General features: G+C 40.8%; 1 protein-coding gene across 4 annotated transcripts in view; it reads right to left on the bottom strand.

The window, feature by feature from the left end:
* The window catches only part of Mbnl1 (muscleblind like splicing regulator 1), a 184,393-nt gene that overhangs the window by 149,911 nt on the left and 11,673 nt on the right, over nt 1-22,809 (bottom strand). Inside the window, exon 1 of one of the 4 annotated variants that reach the window (XM_045131082.1) lies at nt 11,776-11,794. The exons of 1 other annotated variant lie outside the window; for it this stretch is intronic. The gene's annotated coding sequence lies outside the window, so the exon portion shown is untranslated. Of the gene's footprint in view, nt 1-10,884; nt 11,020-11,775; nt 11,795-22,809 lie in introns of those variants that run through there. 2 more of the 4 variants (XM_045131081.1, XM_045131088.1) reach the window with 2 other exon arrangements.

Raw genomic sequence — 22,809 nt, 5'->3', positions numbered from 1 at the left:
CGTGACCTCAGCATTCAGGAGACTGAGGGGAAATGATCCCTATGAATCTGAGGCCAACCTGGGCTACAGAAAAAAAGGCTGTCTCATTTTTTTAGAGGATTTTTAAGCTACTGAATCATACTCATGCCAATTAGTTCACATGAGAGTCACAAAGAGAGGTGGGGAAGGTATTGGGAGAAAAGACTTGAGTGCAGCTCCAGATGGCCACTGGTCAACTGTGTGAACTTAGGCAAGGAGGTCAACTTCTCTGAGTCTGAGTTCTAACCAATGTCAAGAGGATGTTTTCTGCCTCATAGGCCCATAATTGGTTATCACCATTATTAGGTTGTTGTTCCACGCCCAGCCTTATCTGAAGAGAATGTGCAGTAAGCAGTCCCATCAAAAGACAAGATGAGGGCTATGAGAGCAAACTTATTCCTTATGCCTGGCATATTTCTAAAAGCCTTCCAGCTGTGTCAGGGCCACCTCTGCCACACAGCACACCTGGGACATTCAAGTCCACAGCAGGCTTCCTTCCTTGAACATCCTTCCTTCCTTCTTTGAACTTGCTTCTTTTGTTTCTCAATTGTATAGTGCCTTGCTCAGTGAGCTGTTCAAGTCTTTTCCAACAACTTAACTATATGTTGAAAAAGGCTTCAATTATGGCATTCCACTCTATAATCATCTTTTGATTTAATTACATTTTTATTCAAATAGGTGCTCAAAATATGTTTGTGAATGATTCAGTCTTATTGTTCACATCATGAAGTAACAGTTTAAAGAAAAAGGCCTCAGCACTTAGTAAACTTTTACACATTACTATGAAAGAGACATATTCTGCTTTCTAGAAGAATTGTTCACTGTACAATCTTTGTTTAGGAAAAACCTCAATCATGAATACTATCTTTCACTGAGCTAGTCATTTCTCCAAAGGAAAGTTCAGTAAATGTGGTCCCCAGAAGCACCACACAGAATTCATTTGATGTATATAATTCTTAATAGTCTCAAAAATTATAACATACTTTTATTTTTTAAATATATTTTCTTTATTAAGAATTTTATTTATTTATTTATTTGAGAGCAAGTGAGAGAAAGAGAAAGAGGCAGAGAGAAAGACAGGATGGGCATGCCATGGCCTCCAGCCACTACAAACAAACTCCAGACGCATGCGCCCTCTTGTGCATCTGGCTTAGGTAGGTCCTGGGGAATCAAATCGAGGTCCTTAGGCTTCTCAGGTAAATGCCTTAACCACTAAGCTATGTCCCCAGCTCATCACACACTTTTCAACTAGTGTTTTAGAAAGGTCGTTAAATATCTCTGAGAGACTCCACACCTGGATCAAAGCCTTTCTTGGATTCCCTGTTGACATTTACTCTGTTCAGCAAATTTCTTTAAAGTCTTAAAGGTGAGATATAGAAGACCAAATGCCTCACTTGAATGCCATGACTTGGCAAGACAATTTCCCTGAATGCTACTAAACTGAAGTTCAAATAAATGTCTCAAAGTCATTTGAAGTAAATTTGTCTAATTACAATTTGCAGGCTGAAGGGATGGCTTAGCATTTAAGGCATTTCCTGCAAGGCCAAAGGACTCAGGTTCAATCCCCCAGGACCCATGTTAGCCAGATGCACAAGGGGGCGCATTCATCTGGAGTTCATTTGCAGTGACTGGAAGCCCTGGCATGCCCATTCTCTCACTCTTTCTCCCTCTTTCTCTGTCAAATAAATAAATAAATATAAAATATTTAAAAATTCATTCACAGAGGCTAGGGAGATGTCTCAGTGGTTAAAGACATGTGTTTGCAAAGCCTGATGGTCTGGGTTTAATTCTCCAACATTCATCTAAAGCCAGATGCCCCAAGTGGTATATGTGTCTAGATTTCATTTGCAGTGGCAAGAGGCCATGACATGCCAATACTCTATGTCTCTCTCTCAGGAAAAAAAAATATTTATTCATATATATATATATATATATATATATGGGAATGAATGAGCAAATTTTACAAGCACACACTTTAAAATAAGCGTCTGTAAGCATTATCTTTATAATACAACAAATAGATTTTTTATTGTTATAGCACAGATTTTAAAAACTAATAATTGTAAAAGGCTCTACTAAGTGTGCCTTATTCATAATACCAGCAACACACAAAAAAGACAAAATATTCCTTTAGTATTTTAGTTCTACATAACCCAGCTAGTTTAAAAACAAACAGCATAATTTATACTACTTTTCTTGGATATAATGCCTAATTAAGTAATAGTAATTTATAAATAGAACCTTTGTCTTAAGAAACTGTCTTGATTTCATGAAAAATCTGTAAACATTAAATACAGCATAGTCTATCTTCTTCACCATCTTCCACTTGAACTATATTAAGCCATTTATTTGTAAAATGTGTGCAAAACTTAGGTAAAAATAAGTAACAAAGCTTTGTATATGAAGCAAAACTATCCTCTTAACTCCAAACAACCAACTGCCAAATATAGCTACTTATGTTGTCCTACATATGAATCAACAGTTTCTAACAGTGACTAGTTATTAAGGATTTTTACTTCCAGGAGAAAGAATACCCCAGTCACAGCAATACCTTCCTTAAAATAGCAAGGTCTGAGAAGTATAAATGTCAAGCACATTGAGCACATTGCAAACTCATTCTATCATGCATCTATCACCTGCCACCTTGTTTGTCTCTGAGGATAGTTACACCGACATGTAAGAAGGGATCAAACCTCCTAGTAGACAGAGACACTCCCAGCAGACAAAATATGATCCTAACCATGAAATTATGTTTACTTGAGAATTACTGACATGGGATAACGTATCTGTTGGCCTTCTATAGTGCATCAGATCCTGTTCTTCAGAATTATTTGTGCAAGGATGAAATGATTGAGGAATTTGACATGAGTCATCTATTCTTATCCAGCTCTAATCCTAGTTAAGGCATAATTATGTGGCTTACTTTCTTACTGATATGTTAAAATATAACATATTATTCTTTTGATTCTTTTTTCAGACAGGGGTTTGCTAAGTGGCCCAGACTAATCTTGAATACACAAACCCCCTGCCTCAGTCTTCAGAGCAATGGAATTATAGGAGTGTGTTACCACTTTTTTCTCCATAATTCTACATTTTAACAGAGAGCATAAGTAGTAACATGGTAGGATAAAAAATTTAAATAAAGAATTTTTGACTGATGTGATAATTTTAAAAATTCTTAGTACATTTTTCAAATCTCTGTAATATCCCCCACATTTTTTAATGTCCATATCCAATCAGCTGCTATATACAGTAGACTGCACAGTCACATCTCCATCAGAGCACACTTCTCCCTTCTCATTTTTGTGTCACTATCTTCACTTAATCCCAAGCACAATCCCTCCTTCATCCCCTCTGAGTCCTGTTCTCCTGCTGTTAAGCGTCCTTGTGACCACAGGACTCACTAACCTCATCTCTTCTCCAGTGCTCTACTGTTACCAAGCTTCCAGCTGTTCTTCACTCACACCCAGGGGAATGGAAATCTTTCTTTCCAAACAGATCCTTTATTCTGCCTATCATACATCATAGTCCTCTTCATACCTTCTCTCTCTAAACTCTCATTTTTTTACCCTTTCTTCTAGTATTTACCCAAATTTTATACACAGTGTGCCTTCCAAATGTCTATGGTTTTAACCTATCAGCATCCAACACAAATATTTTAATGTGTTGATTCTTTTAAATAAGAGCATGTGTTGCAATGCTTAGCTACTATGTGCTACTTAGTAAGTAACCTTGCACATAGCAGGACACCCATGCCTCCCTTTCCCCAGCTAAGAACTCATGAAAGCTGTTCCTAGTACCTGTCTCATAAAGTTGTTCTGAAAAATTCATGAGTTGATTCACACACCTTAGCTTAACGCATACAAAGCACTCTCTAAAATATTAGTCATCATTATTATAGCTATTGTTCTCATCTGTTCTTTATCCAACATTGGAAGCAGGACAAAAAGGTTGGATTTAAAAACTGGACATTAGAATAAAGAACAAAATCTGTCACCTAGCTGTGGAAATAAGAATAATTTTTCCAGTCATTCTACGTAACCTTTAAGATAAAGGTCAAAAGTATTATTTGCAGCTGTAGAAGATACTAAATGAGATTGCATAAGGAAATGTATAGCAAGAAATAATTTCTACTAGTTTTATAATGTTTACTTATACATTTATGATTTTGCAGACTATGACATAAGAAGGGAATCTTTTCCTAAAATGTATTGTTCCTTTCAAGAAATAAACAAAACTGAATTAAATACATAGAGATAAAAAAGAATGTTGAAATGAACTCTTACATTTCCAGAGGATATTACTCCCAAGGTCTGAAGGTGTTCTGTACTAAATACTGAACTTTCAAAACAAACTTAGGCATAATATTTCTAGGACTTGTATATTTTTTCATTAGCTGTTTTTAAATCAAACAAGGAAATACACAAAGATCCATGTGTAAGCTTTACATATGAGGAATGATGAGTTCAGGGAGAACCAGAAACTTAATGCTTTGCCTGTCAACATTTCCCCAGGAGAGACCTAGACCCTCCTATTTTTCATACCTGTCCCTCATCTGACTAACTTCCTGATTTCTCTCTTCCAGAATAAAAGTGTTCTATCATATGCTAACATGTCATGATAGAGGTGTTTTTTTCTGTAATCAGACAAGATAGAAACAAAATGTTAACATATCCTTTTTAACACAAATACTAATAAATACATTATTGGATTATGGTTTGAAAATTTTTAAAAATTGCAAAATTACAACTGTATTTGAAAATATTAACTCTTGAATGCCTTGCTTTGCAGTTTTACTATTAAATATAGTTCTTGATTATGACACGCATCCATCATTGAATGCTTGTAAAATCGTTCCCTTTGCTTCCTAACACCCCCACTGCATACACAATGCTGAGTCCACTGTTTACAATTTTACAATGACTGTAAATAGATGTCAATATGCACAGATTATAAGAAGAGATGGTACAGTGTTACCATATTCCTCACACACTTTTTACACTGCTTGTTACATTGAAAAATTATAGGCACAATTATTACTTCTACCTGATTCTAAAACCAATGTCTGTATTCTTCTCTGTCCTTCTTTTACTTCTTTGATTGTGAGTCATAAGGAATTAGGTACTATGTAAAACCTCTTTGTTCAAATACATTTCTCTAGGAGTTCTTGATTATGTTTTGTGAGTGTAATTTCCTAAAATGAAATCATTTCTGTTTTTGTAGTGCTGTAGCTTCATATTTTTGGTACATATTAATGCCATCATTGTAACCTAAGTCATCTTTCCAATCTATCTTTCTCAGGTACAAATTCTATCAGCTGTTCTGACACCTCAGTTATTAATTTCAGTTTTCTGATACATTTGTAACTAGTCAGTCACATTAAAACCTGGTATGTTCAGGCATCCTTAATAATCTTAATAATACTAATTAATGTTCTGATGAAGATCATTTGGAAAAATATATTTCTCTAAGGTTAAAGAAATAAACAAATAAACTACAATGAACTCATATCCTGTGTGTAGATGTAATATGTAAACATTTGGAAACCTCACAGCATAGATTTAACAAGTTTGTTAAAAGTTAAGTTTTCAGTAAAGTCAGAAATTTAAAAAAAAAACTTAGGTTTCCTATAATTTGTTTTAATATACAGACATTGGCCAGAGCTGTACCAAGACTTGCTTTTGCTATATCAAAACTTGTATGAACACTTGCTCAGAATTTATTTAGTTTAATCCTCAGTACTACCAAAAAGAAAACAAAACCCTTTTATTTCATGCTTCACAGACAGGTCATGAATTACTACTAACTACTATGCAGTTATTTTCAAAAGTTTTTCCCTTTAAAACTGCTATTTCTTTGAGAACATGTTGCTAAAACCAAGTAAATTACCATAGGCCTATCTTGGTCATACATATTTCCACAATATATACTACCTATACATCAACTTTACAGAATTTTGTATGTGAGAATTTTGTCTCACATCAGCTTGCAATCTTTCTTTCACAGGATCAAACCTATCCCCCAATCCTAGAATTTCCTTGGTCCTTTAAAACAAACTCACTTTTAGTAAATAGCTTCCAATCTTGGTATAATGAAAATGTAGAGAAAATCCAGTGTCAGGTATAATTTTTAAATAACTTTGGAAGAAGAAATGTCTTCATTTTGTGATCTTTGGTAATAAAAGACTCTAATGGAGCAGATATCACCACAAAATGGGTAGTGGTATATCAGTTTCATATTTATCTGAATTTCTCCCAATAATCTATGGTATTTACTCTCCAGAGAATTAGAATATGTTTACATTGTTTCCAGAGCAGGTGTATGTCCACACATATGTCATATAAGTCCTATATTCATACCACACAAGAATCTGTATTCTATGAGCTTTCATTAACTTCTATTCATCTTTTGGGGTATGTAAATATCATTCTTTCAATTTCTTAAAATAATGTCAAAATATTTTTCTTTGGGAATATATCCATTTTTTGAACCATGATACTAATTTAGAAACAGAATTATGACTGTTTTGAAATAAATCCTCTCCATGGAAAAGTATTCTCCACCCTACCCAAAATAGCTTTAACCTTCAGATAATTTATCTTATGCTGTTACCAAAAGATAGTCAACAAAATCTAGAGAAAGGCTTCAAAAAGGGTGGGAAAAGTGATAAATAGATGTCTAATATGCTAACATAAATCCTTATTTTATGAAACATGTCACAAATCTCTCTAAAATCATAAGTGATTATCCAAGAGATAGACTCAAGTCTTTACTATTTATTTTTATTTATTTATTTATTTATTTTTGAGAGTCAGGGTTTCATTATAGTCCTGGCTGACCTGGAATTCACTCTGTAGCCCAGGCTAATCTTGAACTTATAGTAATCCTCCAGCCTCAGCCTTTCAGATGCCAAGATTAAAGTTGTAAACCACCAAACCTTGCTATAACTATTTTAAACTGATAATCTGTACACAACTATAATAATGCATAGGCAAGGTTTTTTTGCTCCCAAAGATATAGTAATAATGTTTACAAAAATATACATTTTATAATATGAAAACACCATGTAAAAACCAATTTCTCTGTCTCAAATTTAAAAATAAAAACATCTCCAGACACTTAATGCCCTGTGTAAATAGTGCCTCTTGAAACCTCTGCTTTTTGATCAATAATTCTCTGACCATTAGTGAATATGCTTCATGACTCATCAGAAATGATACACAAAGTCAACAGGGCCCATCCTCCCTTGTCTTCCACCAAGCTATTGATGCTAATGTTAAAATAAATAAATAAATACCTCCTGTTATCGCAAAACACAGATCAAAGGTGCCACCAGGCCAGACTCCCTACAGGATAAGTTCATCTCTACCTTATATCTTTTACATCTTTCATGAAAAAAGCAGCAAACATACTTTATATGACTATCAAAGCATCACCTATTTTGGCAAGCAAAATATCCTTCAGTTATGAAAATATCTGAAGGAATATTTCCAGGACATATGTCATTGTGGTTTGTTTATCTCATACATTTCACAAGAATAGGCTCCAGTTAGAAAGACAATTCCTCAAAGTCCATAACATTGTAACAGAAACATCATTATACCATTCCTAGCACTCAGAACAATGCCCTATTCCCCACACAGGCACACTCTTCATTCCTGAGAATCTTTTAGTCTTATTTGACCTAGAGTTTGTGTGGTATTATTTGGTGGTTTTATTTTCTATGGAAGGAAATTCAGAGCAAAGAAAAACAACTATTACCCATTTGAAGATAATTGCTATTTACTGAAAACTCTATTTTAAAATGAATTTTTGTGACATGTTTGGTAACATCAGGTCAATGATAACTCTCATGTCTCTGAAACATTCCAAGGTAGCAATCACATTCTAGTCTGGCCTTGGAGAGGTGTTAAGACTCATCCTCCTAATTATAGCTTTCTCTCTCTTATTACCACCTCACCATTAAATCTCTAAGCTAAATAGTAGTTTTACAGAAATAAAAATAGAAATAAGGTGGTACTTTTGCTCAAATTTTGGTTACAATGGATGAGAAACACAAGGTACTTTTACATATAATAAGTGTCTTTATCTTGTAAAAATAAAAGTCAATTTTAGTACACTTTGACTAACAAATAAACTCTTATTTTGGCTTTCTCTCAAAATATTTTCCTGCTTTATTTCAAAATAACACTAGTTCACATATATTGAACTCTATATGTTTTCTCTAGCATATATTTTTCTAATATATTTATGTGTGTGTGTGTGTGTGTTTCTATTAGCCATGGTTAAAAATAAATAAATAAAAAGGCATTACTATGGGATATTGTTTACAATCATGGAAGTTGCTAATAAAAAATTTTAAAAAGTAAAAAGAAAAAGAACTAGATGAAATGAATCCAATAATATATTCAACTGAAACCAATATCCAAAACATTATCATTCAAACTTATAGTAAATATAAATATGCTAAGCAGATATTTCACATTCTTTCCTTTGTACAAAGCTCTCAAAACCAAGGATTTCATCTCAGTTTGAGCTGCAGCAGTATAGGTGGCTGGTGGCTCCTATACCTGAAAGCACATCCCAGACTTGAGAAAACTGGGTTTTTGCTGGAAAAGACAGATACTCCCCAGGCTGCCTATGCAGGCTGTTGGGATTTTAAGTTGAGTCATTTAGTGAACACATTTCACCAACTTACTCTAGTCTGTTGACCCCCATATCTACTGCCTTCGTTAATGTTCTTAGAGCATAAAAAGTAAATGAATAAAAACCCCCAATCACCTCCCCTGCGGGGCTTATTCCAAAGAGGATGGGGGAAACTCTAACCTGCATCGTCTACCAGAAGCCACAGCCAGGTTCTTCCGTTTCCATAGAGATATCATAGCAAACACAGGCCTCATGCACTGTGGCAGTGAGCAACCCAAGGGCAGCATTTCTGCTTGGAGTACAAGGGGGAAATTACGTAATACGGTTGCACTCTTTTCTCTGTTCCAGGAGAAAATTGGGGATAATCTCTTCTTCCTTTAGAAGAGAACCTAATGCTTCATGTCATAGGAATCCTGTGCCCAGAGGAGGAGCCGAATGTTGGAATCCAAACTTAATGAATTCCACTTGGGGTCTGAGTTGGCCTCAGATGTGGAAGTACGCACTCAAGCACGGGTAGCGGAACCAGTGTCACATTTTGGTTGCTCTTTTTGCCTGGCTGTGGAGAATGCTGGGCTCAATGTGCAGTGTACACAGGGATGTGTTCTTAGACATAGCGGCTGCTGCCCTAACCTGTTCTCCACATATAAAGGGCAACTTTCACAGTTTTCAGTGAAGAAATCTCACACTAAAGAACGAAAAGTAAATATACATGTATTGGAAGCGGGCCTGACAAGGTGATGAAACAAATATGTAATCCCCATGAAAATACACTAAGCACGCACACTGGGACACTGTAGGTTTCTTGAAAGCCAGTCCAGCTGTAGCTGTCACCAACTCTAAGTAAGCAGAGACACAACTGAGAGCAGTGTGTTCTGGGGTGCTCTACACTAACTTGTGCATACCGAACTAAGACAGTCTTAAAACAAATGTTAGAGTCGTCACATTTTTATTTTAAATTATCTTGGTGATTGTTGTGTTTTGTTGTTGCTTTTTTTTTTTTTTTTTTTTTTTTTTTTGTTTTTTTGCCAAACATAGGACAGGGTAACACGCGCACTCTTTAGGAAGCCGCAGAGAAGCAGCATGGGGAGATTCACTTGCGCTGGGAATCATTACGTCCTAAATGCATCCTTTGTATAAACATTGTGTTCAAACCCAGGGAGCAGGGAAGGCGGTACGGGGTGTCCCACTGGTGTACTATTTCACAGCATGGCTGCTGAGGCTCTGCAGTCATCTTGACCGCCCTGCGCGGCGCTGCACTAAATCCAGAAACTCTTGGGATCATGGAAGAGTTTAGTAATCATTTGCTAGGGTGCCTGCCTGAGAGGTGGGAGCCGTACACTGAAGACAATGGTGACGCCTTCCTGGCAGCTTTGCGCAGTTCTGAGCTGAGGCCGGCCAGTGTATGGAAATGAAAAGCCAGCCAGAAGCCGCAGTCTGCTGGCCAGAGAGACTGAAGAACACAGTTAGTTATGCGTCCATCAACAACCCTGTGGGTGGAAAGTGCTATGCATGAGAGCTCCACCTTACATTATATATAAAGACATATACATTCTGCTCGCTTTACAGGCTCGGGAACCACAGTCCTCTCACATGACACATTACTACCAATAACAGATCCAAGCTCGAAAAGGAAAAGAAGAATTAGAAGAAAAGATAAGGGGGAGACTACATATTTGTCCTGCTTTTGTCTAAAAACTACAGTCCAGACACCAACTACTTTTCATTCCTTTCTGGTAAAAGTCATTCAATCAAGCCACCGCGGCTCCACCCAGAAAGCCCTCTATACTTTACTTTCCCTACAGTTTTTGGATGACGCACTAAGAAAACGATTTAAAAGAAGCAGCAGCAGAAGAAAAAGCAGCCTTGCTCTCGGGCAGGGCGTCTTCCGCCCTGTAAACTTGGCAGACGGGCAAATCCTCCTGAAAGCCAGCGCTCTCCATATAAGGCGGCCCAGCTAAACATGCCGTGCGTAATTGATGGGCGGCCGGCGGCGGAGTTAACCTCTGCGAGCTCGGGCTGGGCCCTCGGAGCCCGGCCGGGCGGATGCGGGGCCGCCCGCGCGGAGGTGGGGGGACGGCGACGCGGATGCCCGCCCGGGGAGCCCGCCGCGAAGCCCCGTCCTCGCACCTGCCCTTGCGCACCCCCACCGCGCCCACCCGGCCCCGCGCGAACAATGAGCCGGCGGCCCGGGACGTGGGGGGGGGGGGGCGGGGGACTCACCTCTCACATGGCTCTCACATGGGCACCCAAGGCATGGTGGGCTCCGAGACGCGCGGGGAGGCCGACGGAGGGGGCGGGGGCCCGGCCAATCGGACGCCCCGGGGGTCACGGGAGCGTGGCGAGCGGCCCGGCTCCGCGGGCTGCAGGGAAAGACTGGGGCATGTCGCCGAGCCGCCTCTTATCGCCGCGCTGGTTTCCGCCGCCCGCCCGCCCGCCCCTCCCCCGCGCCGGCCCCGCCAGGACGCCGCGGACGCCGAGCTCGCTGGGCACGCCGCGGGCCGCCCCTTCCTTCCCGCCCGCGCGCCGCCCGCCCGCCCGCGCCCCCGGCCCGCCGCCGAGGAATCGCCCATCCTCCGCCGCTCACTGCGCATCCCGACCTTGGCGGCCGGTCGTGGAGCGGGGGGCACCAGACCGGGACCTGACAAGGTTACCCCGAAGGTTACCCTCCCAGCAAAGCGAAACCCCGCGTCCCTCCGACCTGCCTCGGAGGGCGGGAAAAGAAAGGACCCGCGCGGCTCCTCCGGGAGGATGCCCTCACAGCCTTGACGCTCTGGGGAAAACTGATCTTCGCCCAGACCCATGCAGCTTTCCCGACGCATGGGCGAGTAGTCTTAGAGATTTCCCAAGCGCATCTTAGGGACAACTACACTACGTGGATTTGTGGCCAGCAGAGCTGGACCTTTTGAAATGTCATGTCATGGACCGAAGGACTGAAATACCTATCAGTGGCAAAAGCGGAAGAAAACCCAGCCCCAAGGCCCCAGTTCCCCGGGTACCTTCAGGTAAACTGGTCCTCCCTTTGAAGGGAGAGAACCAAGGTGTCTACAGAGACAGCCTCTGCAGAGCGGAGACAGGAATTCCTTTGAATGGTAAGGAAGCCTAGTAACTTACCCAAGGATGATTCCTACCAGAAACGTCTGCTCGGTGTTTGGGATATAACTGGAGAGAGAAAATGAAAATGGGAGAATATTGTGCATGCAATATCGTCTCTGCATGCTTGTGAAGCTGGATTGAAGTGGGGAGGCTGAGGGAGCCTGGGGAAGGCGTCAGCAAAGGGCTGAAGGACAGGAAGGGTTTGCACAGACACCCTGAGCAGACCCAAGTTCCTGACCCTTGCCTAGACCCACAGAACCCCGAGCTAAGCCTGTGCGCTCGTCCCTCCCAGAACCAATTAATTGATTAATTAATTGGTGCCACCTCTCAGTGTTAATCATTCAAAAGTCCCCACAAGGTCAAAACGAAGTGACAAGAGGGTGGGCACTTTCTCACAGATCAAGCAGGGGCCACCTAGCTGTCGCTGAAGGTCAGTAACTGCTCGGCACTAGGGGACTTCCTCTTTCCCTACCAAGCATCCACTTCTGCAGCTGCCCCAATGGCCTGTGGCCGAGATGCAGGACTAGGTAAGAGGTAGGCGCTGTACTCGGGCCACGCCCTCAGGAAGGACACTTGGTGGAATAGAGACATCCCGACCAGGGCTAGGATGGTAAGGGAGAACCCAAGATGGCTCTGAGGAGATGGAGGGGAGGCTTCCTGGAGGAGTTTCATCGAACTGGCCCCTGGAAAGTTTGTAGAAGTTTACAATATAAAAAGAGTCCTAAGCACTCGGGAAGCAGAGGTAGGAGGATTTCCATGAGTTCGAGGCCACCCTGAGTTCCATAGTGAATTCCAGGTCAGCCTGGGCTAGACTGAGACCCTACCTTGAAAATCCAAAAAGAAAAAAAAAAAAAATAGAGTCCTGGGGGAGTGGGAAAAAAAGAACAGCAGAAAATGTGCAAAAGGCCTATCTGTTCAATCTATGTAAAATCAATACGTTTATCTTTTCTGCTTCCTTTTCTGTGAGAAACAAGGGAGGGATGAAGTGGGAGGAGAGGGAAGAGGCAGGAACATGAAGCTGTGGAGTTTCAACTTGACTCTGAAAACCACGATAAGTGACAGAAGTTTGCCCAGCTAAGGCACACGGTGAAATTGCACTTCCATCCCAGAAAGACCCTGTGGCCGCAGCTCGGAGGGGAATGGGAGTGCAGGGCGTGGCGAGGCGAGGCAAGGCCGAAAGGGTGTAGACACACTGGAAAGTGATTCAGCAAAGAATGAGGAAGGGAGGACCCTGAGAGACTCCCAAGTCTCCAGCCATGTCAACTGGATCGTTTGGCACTTGCTTTTCCGCTTCTTCAGTGTACCTCACAGAGACCCGACTTCCTGTCAACGCAGCCCCCAGCAAGCTGGGCACCTACTAGTGCCCGTGGCCTACATGCCCCTCTGCTCCCATTGTCCGGTGAAATGCCAAGGCCCAATCCTGCCCAAAGGAAATAATGTTCAATTGTTCTCTCACTCTCACAGACTTCCAACTTAGAGAGTTAGAGTTCTTTCCTTCTTGTGTTAGACAATTTAGTCTTTGCAGTAACATAGTAAATAAGCAGGACTTTGAACCTGTGTACAGTAGGAGAGGGAAAATTCTCTACTTTAGTGCTACAAGAGGGGGAACTTTGGTGAACATAAGAGAAATTGAAAGCAAGACACATTTTCTGCTCTGTCAAATGGAACACAAAAAAAAGTACAAGAAAAGCCTTGAATGTTACAAATGATGAAATAAACCTTTTAGCAGAAAACAAGAGGAAAAAATAGTGTTTTACAGTGGAAAAAAGGAAACACAATGGCTGTGATTAAAAGTATGGTGGGCCTAAGTCTCAGAAATGAACCCAAATAAATTGTGATGTAAAACTAAATTGCCCTCAACTTGCCCTAATCTATTATTATCAACACTCCTGTAACACCCATCATGATATTTAATATTCTAGGTTGAAACAAACACCAAACCATATGTTAAAAAAATATTAAATCTACCAACAGCATTTCCAACCACATTTCAAATTGTGGAAACTACCAAATGATTCTTATAGTAATAAAAAGGTAATAGTCCTTCACTTAGAATTCACTGGTATTTCCTCAACGCAGAAGAGCATTAAGGGTTCTTTTACTGTGTGAGGTGTAGTTATAGTCCACAAGGTCATAAACAAGGATATCCACATGCATAGAAGGAAGGTCATTTGTGGGCGGAAAGGGAAATTATAGAAAACAATTTCAGATGAAATAAAACTACATTTTCAGATAAAGCCACGAATGTTCACTGCAGGTTGCTGAAATATTTCAGCCTCTTACATCTTAATTATACCAGTGACTCCAAAAGGAACAGAGTTGGGGGATCTTTTTACAGATATCATCAGCTCCCTATTGACCAATGATACAGATAAAGGAAATGGGAGCATTTATCTTTTTCAGTCAGATGGAAGTCTTTGAGGCACTCATGTTAACATGTCTGCCTATGAACTTTCTGTCTCATCCTGAATAAAACATTCACAGCTCAGTGTGCCTTCCCTGTTTCTTAAATATAATGTGTCATTTCTGATTCTTTCTTCCACGTAGCCTGAATGAAAATACCTCAAGGAAGGGAGTTAATAAAAATAAAAATATGAGGGCTGGGAAGAGGGCCCAGTGGACTTGCCATGCGAGACTGACAGCTAGGCTGACCTGAGAGCCAGCACCTCTAATCTCAGTGTGCCGCCAAGGAGAAGAGAGGTGGAGACAGGAGAGGCCAAGACCCTCACGGCCCAGGGAGTCTAGAGAACACAGTGCTGAGCAATGAGAGACACCGTCTCAAACAAGGTGGGTAGCCAGACTGTACCTTCACCATCTGTGCACCACAGCACGCGTGCATCTACTCATACACATACACACATGCACACACGCACTAAAATCAGAAACATGAAAACGTTTTGAAACACTGCTCTAGACTTGTTTTATTATACCAGGATAAACATTGGTTTCATGATGTTGTCAAAGCTGGGACCGAGTTCAGTCCCATGCTTCCTTGAGTCATGTTTATATAAGGATGGATAAAAGGGGAGGCTTCTAAAAGGCAATGAGCAGTCAAGCACTATTGTATGGAAACCACCTTTAAAGATATGCACTGCTTGTGCCTAAAATATATTTTGTAAGAGGGCAAGAAAAGGTATTGATTTCCTTCTGTAGACTGATTTCAAACCTGTTCAGCTACTTCCTACTTGTCCTTGATGGAATCATATGAATTAGTTCTCAAGGATCTTTATTTCATACACAACCTAACTTCTCTAGCTTATGGCTAGTATACAAGCATAGAAAATATGCATTCTGTTATCTAATAAATAATGTCCACCACATAACACAATGTATAACATACATAAAACTTACTGTATAAGTCACATAAATGTGCAATGTCATATAAAATCAATACAATATTTTACATGTTGTAAAATTAGCACAGCTAAATATTACTTTAATTTTGTATGTCTTAGGCTATTTTATCTAAATGTTTAAACTGTCTTCAATAAGACTGAAGATCTGGAAACACAGATAGGAAGCAAATGCATTTCTGCATGAAGAGCTTAGAAGTGTGGAATGCTAGTATTGAGTGGGTGCTGGAGGCCATTGGGCTGCTCTCTGATTGGATCAAAAAACAGCAGCATGGGAGAGCCATGTCACTGAAGCAGAGCAGAACTGGCATCCATGATCTCTTCAGACTATTGGTTTTCATTGTCTTCCGTCTTTAAAACCATGAGGACAACCTGAATCCCTGGTATTTTCCCTCAGTTGAATGTGAGGAAAAACTGATTTAGATTTCTTTTTTATTTCTTAATTTTTTTATGTTATTATATATATTTGTTTCATATATATATGAAAGAGAGAAAGAGAGAGAGAGAGAGAGAGAGAATGGGCACGCCAGGGCCTCTAACCACTACAAATGAACTCCAGATGCATGTGCCACCTTGTGAATCTGGCTTATGTGGGACCTAGAGAATCAAACGGCTTTGTATGCATGCATTTTAACTGCTAAGCCATTTCTCCAGCCCCTGATTTAGAGTTCTAAAAGTATGGTTCTTTCCATTATCTTTCACCTTTACTTTTTCCTAATCTCAAATTCCATCTTCTCTACATGCAGAAAATACCTTTTCACACAATGTGTCCATTCATTCCACAAGTGTTTATTGAGGTTTTTCTAGAGCTAATAACATTTCTAGGTCCTGTAGTTACAAAAGTGAACACAGAGAAGTTATTTCCCTCAAGGGGTTTACAGTCGCCTGGGGAAGGGGGAGACAATAAGCAAGTAAATATAAATAAAAAATGAAAGATAATATCTGTGGTGATTCTCTAAATATATAGGCACTTTTAAGTGAAATACCAGAGTTGAGATGATGGAGAGAGAAGGTTGTTTGTTTAGTCAGAATGAGGTGGCCATTTGTAGGAGTGTCCCAAGACAAGTGAGGTTGGCCTGAGGAAAGAACATTCAAGGTGGTGAGTGGCACTCTGGGCCAGGAATCCTGAGGCCCAAACTCACCACAGGGCTAGAGATCCAAGACTGAGTGAAAATAAATGGACTACCTAACCACAAGGAATAAGCAGCTGAGCAAGAGAAACAAAGAACCTTAAACTACTTGTATTAAAATCACATTTTAAAATGAAGAGCTGTGATCACAACACTCGGGATCAATGGTAAACACTGACACATCTGTTTTTATGAGCAGCAAAGTGTGGCTGTACTACGGATGTGTTTGCTTTTCATAGAAATGACAAAATTGTTCTCTACTGGTATGTGGAGGCTGTTGGTCTAGTCTTGGATCAGCAAGCATAAGTGAACCACTGCAAAAATGAAGGCTCATTGAGAAAGCTGTGCTGTCCAGGAGGGCAGGGACAACAAGGGACTGGAGACAGGGCAACAGAAAGGGACTTGGTTACAGGCCTTCAGGAGTAAGTACTGCAAACTCTGCAAAGCCTTCAAATCAAAGAGGATCCTCACAATGTCACCTCCATGCTTTGAGGCATGTGAAAACATGGTGTTCTTACATGTACCTGGATTCCTATTTAAAATTCAGAATACTCAAGATAGAATATTGAGCCTGGTTCCAGTTCCAACACATGGTCACTGCTTGATACTAGTATATGTTTATATGATTTTGTGTCTTGGTGTTATAATATAACCTTATAGAACAAGGCACAGTATTATAGAAAACAAAGTATGTTATAGTGCTCCTTAGTAAATAAAACATAATGAATACAAATGTGAGACAGCAGGAAGGTCAGAGTAGACATATTACCTATTTTTGTTTATCATATAATAACATGTAATGTGTAAAATTTCATACAATTGTGTGTTGGGGTATTATGCAGAACTCTCTTGTAATCATTTAAAATAGTAGCTGATAGGTATTTTACTAGAAATATTATACAGCATGTATATTATAATGCTTACATATTCTGCAATCCAAATATTTCTATTAACTTTGTTCCTTGCATTTAGAAAGTCTAAGAAAGTTAAGATTATTGCCTTCTCATTTCTTTTTATTAATTTGTATTTGTGTGTGGGTGCATGTGCATGCATGCGTGCACACACACAAGCCAGGTTTCTCTTGCCACTGCAAAGAATGCGAGATGCATGTGCCACTTTTTGCATTTTGCTTTCATGTGCTGGGTAATTGAACCCAGGCTATCAGGCTTTGCAAGCAAGCATCGTTAACTACTGAGCCATCTCCCCAGGCTTTTTCTTGCTTAATCTTAAACAATGTTATTAAAGGAGTTAATGGTCAGGTTGATTTTCATTTCCATATTTCTGTTGTATCTACCCATTTAATTCTTGAGGTTAAAGCCTTTAGGATCTTCTGATATTCTATCTTTCTAGCTCCTTACATTCCATGTTAAGTTCTCTATCTATCTATCTATCTATCTATCTATCTATCTATCTATCTTTCTTTCTTTCTTTCTCTTGATCTTATCATTGGAGCCTCTTATTCATTCTTACTCTTTGTGATTGCTGAAATAACTACTAATCAATCATGTGTCACAAGGTGTCTTAAAGAGGCATTGAATAAAATGAAAACTTTTGTCATATTAAAAATTGATATGAGGACTGGGAAAATATATAAGCACCTAGGAATGCTTGATGTTTTAGCAAAAGGGTCTTTCTGGCTAGATGCCGCCATACTTGACTCCCCAGAACTCACATAAATGGCTGGGCATGGCCTACCAAGATCATATCTATAAGCCCAGTGGAGGGAGAGACTGGGGAATCCTTCGGGCTCCCCAACAGACAGTCTCTGGTCTCTACAAGTATGTGTATGTGACTCACATAATTGCTTACATAAACTACACCACATTTTACACCCTCCACACTACACACACACACACACACACACACACACACACACACACATGCACGCATGAAAAATAAACCCTGGCATAAATTTATTATAGGCGTCATTCTCTCTTCCATCTTTACCTACTTTGGCAGTGTAAAATCTGAGCAGTACCAGTGCAAATTAACTTTTTATGCATATACACATGTGTGTTCATGAGCACATGCGTGTTAATGTGTGTGTATGCACATCTGCACATTTGGAGGTGTGTGGGCTACCCTGAGGGTTGTCCTGGGGAAGGCCACAGAGCTCCTTTAGACAGGTCTCTCATTGGTTTGGAGCTCACCAGTCAGGCCACATGGGCTGGCCAGCAAGCCCCAAGGATTCTCCTCTTCTACTTCCCCAGTGCAGGGATTGCAGTCTTGCACCCAGAACCCCGGGCATCTTTACATGGGCTCTAACCATCGCAGGTCCTCATGCATGGGTAACAAGCACCGTGCTGACTGAGGTGGCTCCCCAGCCTTGCACATTGATTCCAGTATCTTTTCTTAAATTTATTTTCCTTATTAATGGTTATGCTTAGTATGTAAACAACACATGTTGGTATCATCCTTTCCCTCATCCCTGCCCCTTTTCCAAAGGGCCCCTCCTCATTTGGGATGCAGGTCATCCCCAGGGGGACTGTGGGCTGTACATTGTGAGGGCAACAGTCAGGTATGGGGGGAGAGGCAGCATCTCTGTGCATAATGTCCCAGCTTGTGGCCCTAACAATCTTTCTGCTCCCTCTTCTGCAAAATTTCCTGAGTCATTTTGGGATCTGGGTTCAGTAGTGGGTTCTTAGGAGCCTCTGGATCTCTGGTTTGGTAGGTGTTGAGTGTATTCAGTGTCTATCAACTTCACCCTGGTGCTGATATCATTGCTTCTAATACCTTAACTTAGCCATCAGTTCACTGGCTATTGCTTCTTAATTTATTGAACAAGTATTTACTGAGCTCTGACAGTATGCCAAGAGCTGGACCACGTGAGAGACAGAAATTATTGCTTCCTCATGGTGTTCACAGTCTCGACTAAAGGAGGTAGGATTGGGAGCAGAAACATGGGAAAGCACATGGTGAATGACACTGTTCAGTTAAATCCTACAAGCCCCTGCACGTTTCCCATGTGCCAAGCAGATGGCAAGGAGGGCAGGGCTGGGCAAGCCTTGCTTCTCATGGGCTCCCAAGGAGCTGGCAAGTGGTGAAATTACTCAACACATGTTAACATCTTCATGGCAAAGGAAAAGTCAAGAAGAGCCCTCAGACAGACAAGAGACTTGATCGAGGGAGCACTTCCATTCTATCATGGCCCTGGCAAGAGGAGGCAAAAGTCTGGTTTCAGCGCTTTAAGACTGCCGTTGTGGAAAGCCCTACCCTTGTCAGGTCTTACTTCCCAGGCTACCAGGCAGCAGGCTTCTTCCACAGCCTCAGTAACTCCCGGGGTTCCTGCAACTTTCCCTCTTTGCCTCCTAGACCTTAGTCACAATCCTTAACTAGGTGATAGGAGATAATCTGATTAAAGTCATTCACACTAAGATAAGAATGAAGCTTAATGCTGGAAGAGTGTTTGCTCTCACAGGGACAGTTTGTTAACCCTAATCAACTGCTACTTGGTAGAGCTTGGTGCACCCCTAAGGAAGGGTACATCCTTTTCTGCTCCCCAGGCTCCCACCCACATACTGCCCTTTCTACTTTCCTTCCAGAAGGAAAGGAAGAATAAAAATTGGGAATCAAATTTCACATATCTCTTCCAACCCTCACTATAGGTATAGGAGGTGGTAACTAGGATAGAAATTAGGAGGCTGGAATTAGCCCAGTGGCTCTAAACTCTGGGGGCATTTTGGAAAAATAGACAGCACCCCAGAGCCACACTTGAATCAACATCTAGGAGTAGCCTCTGTTAAAGTTTGTCAGGTGAACCCCTTACATGTTGCTGACATACAGCCAAGGTTTGACATTTCAGAGCAAGAGTTTAAAAATTGGGTGCAACTCAGGATCAAGGGCAATCTTGACTTGCTCTGTTGGCCAGTCAACTTCACTGGACTTGATAGAAATGGTATTATCTGGCAGAAAATCTGTCTCTAATAGAGCTAGGTTTGGGCAGACTGGAACTCCGGGGGTTCTAGTAATGTGGGAGTGTGGCTAGCTGGAGGAACAAGAGAACACGCTGCCCTGTGCCTGTCTGCATCTCATGTGAACAACACATGGCTTATTCCATACCAGACCAGTACTGGTGATTTGCAGACTTAAATCCAATCTAGGCACATAGCAGGAAGCACCCACTGGATGACCCTCCATGTTCTATAACCCACCATTGCCTCTGAATCCTGTACTTTATTTCTTACTTAGGAACTGGGACCATCCATGCCCCTTGAGAATGATGTCAGCCTCGGAGAGAGCAGGAATGTCCTGGGCTACCTCCATTGTAGGTCAGTGAATTCAAAAAGAAATGCTTAAAAACAGGTTTTTTAAAAATTTTATTATATCTTATAAATTCATTAAACATATTTATATAGTTAAGTAATACACACAAATAAACAAGATATGCTCCACTTGAACATTTTTTTGAGGTTTATAAATATGAATTTATGGTCTTTGTGAATTTACAGTCAGTCCAATGGACCTAACAGCCTCACCTGGCTGGAATGAGTGTCATGTTTCTGGGAAGGGCTTTAGCAATGAGGAGCTGCATAGGCTTATCCCATCTGCCCTTCCAGGAATAAATATCCTTAGACAACACAACCTGTTCATTTTCTTTTCTACTTTTCAGCTCACCAACAGCTGAAATTGCATACGAAGCCTTATGCTATTAACTCTCCTCAGCCCATTCTGTTGAGCAGATGACCCAATGCAGACTTTCCCAGAGACTAGAGAGTAAGTTGGTCAGGGGTAAACCAGGAGTCTCTTAAAAGGTACATTCTAGCAAGGATAGTGTGTCTGAGGGCATAAATTATGTCACACAAGCATGAATGTGGGAAATGTAGTGAATGAGAAGTATATCATTGAAGACTCTAAACCCAACAAATACCTACCTACCTACCTAACTAACTAACTAACTAACTAACTGTGTGTGTGTGTGTGTGTGTGTGTGTGTGTGTGTGTAATCTTAACCCACCTTTTGTCATCAAGTACAAATATCTACCAAGCATGTCCAAACTTTTGGTACTGCAGTAGGACATTGGCTACAAAATTTGCATTTCAGTATAGGGCAATTAAATTACATAAAAAGAAAAAAAGGGGGGCTGGAGAGATGGCTTAGCGGTTAAGTGCTTGCCTGTGAAGCCTAAGGACCCCGGTTCGAGGCTCGGTTCCCCAGGTCCCACATTAGCCAGATGCACAAGGGGGCACACGCGTCTGGAGTTTGTTTGCAGAGGCTGGAAGCCCTGGCGCGCCCATTCTCTCTCTCTCTCCCTCTATCTGTCTTTCTCTCTGTGTCTGTTGCTCTCAAATAAATAAATAAATAAAAATTATAAAAAAAAAAAACTAATAGTGTTCCAAGTGAGTTTACAGTTTGTGCTAAACTGTATTCATAGCTATCCTCAGACGCATGCAACACATGGGCCACAAGCTGGGCAAGCCTGACAGACAGACATCCATGTGAGAGTTATTAAAGTGCACGGTGGTTTAATTGCAGAATGTCTCCAATAGCCTGTGTTTTGAATGCTTGTTCTTAACTGCTGTGAGTTTGGGAGGTAGAGTTTTACTGGAAGAGAAGTGTCAGTGGGGGCCTATCTGGAGGTTTATTAGACCATTCCACTGGGTGTTCAGAGCTTCTTACCTCTTGCTGCTACCTCCGAGTTGGTGTGGCAAGGTGTGATGCCCAGCCTCTGCTCTGCCAAGCTTTCCCACCATGATGGTGCTTCCTCTTGAAATTGAAAGCCGCAATAAACACTTTCCTCCCATAAGCTGCTTTGGGATAGGTGTTTTGTTCCAGCAAAGGGAAGGTAACTGCACTGTTTACCAGACATTTCCAACCGCCATACTGCCAAAATTCCTCATCACTTCTAAAGGCAGAATTCTGTTTTCACTTGAATGAAATTGTGACTTTATTTCTGTTAGGTGGAAGGGTGTCCATCTTGCCATTCCTGAAAGCAGAGTTGACAGAAATCTGTGGTAGACCATTGGTACCACTCCCTTGCTATGCGATTTGGTGTTACTTCCATTCACTTTGTGGGATGGAACTTTTAAGGCCGGGATGTCATCCCACACCCAGCTTTGCCTTGATATTGTTAAGGAGTATAACATTAAAAATGACCATCCAAACCTATTCTCTTGTTTTCTCATATATAAATGTGCTTTTCATAATCATTTCCTGAATGTGAAGTTATTTTTTTTCTGCACAAAGTTAATATGTAATTATTTTAAATAACGTACGAAATGCCTACAATAGAAGTGCATCCCCCTCAAGACAGCATTGGAGAGATGTTTCAACATGATTTTTCTAGACTAGCAGCACATTGGTAGCCTGTAACTGCCACCCACAAGCTTCCTCCCACACACAGCGTAACTTCCTTCCAGCTCCTGGCTCCCACACTCCTCCTACAAAAAAACACTTTCCTGCTTGTAGTTTAATCTTCACAGTTAAGTAAAGAAAAAGCTAACTGTGTAAAAGACTTTGGCCACCTCTCCCCTCTCTTCACGGGCTTGCACCTCTCTAAAGATAGTCTAAATTACAGACAGGACACTGTTTCCCCTTGGAAATACTTTGAAGACTGTTTATCTTTGGAAAT

The sequence above is a fragment of the Jaculus jaculus genome, chromosome 12 (assembly GCF_020740685.1).
Source record: "Jaculus jaculus isolate mJacJac1 chromosome 12, mJacJac1.mat.Y.cur, whole genome shotgun sequence".
Classification (NCBI taxonomy): domain Eukaryota; kingdom Metazoa; phylum Chordata; class Mammalia; order Rodentia; family Dipodidae; genus Jaculus; species Jaculus jaculus.
The sequence above is the reverse complement of the archived record's forward strand: the minus strand, read 5'-3'. Positions and strand labels throughout refer to the sequence as shown.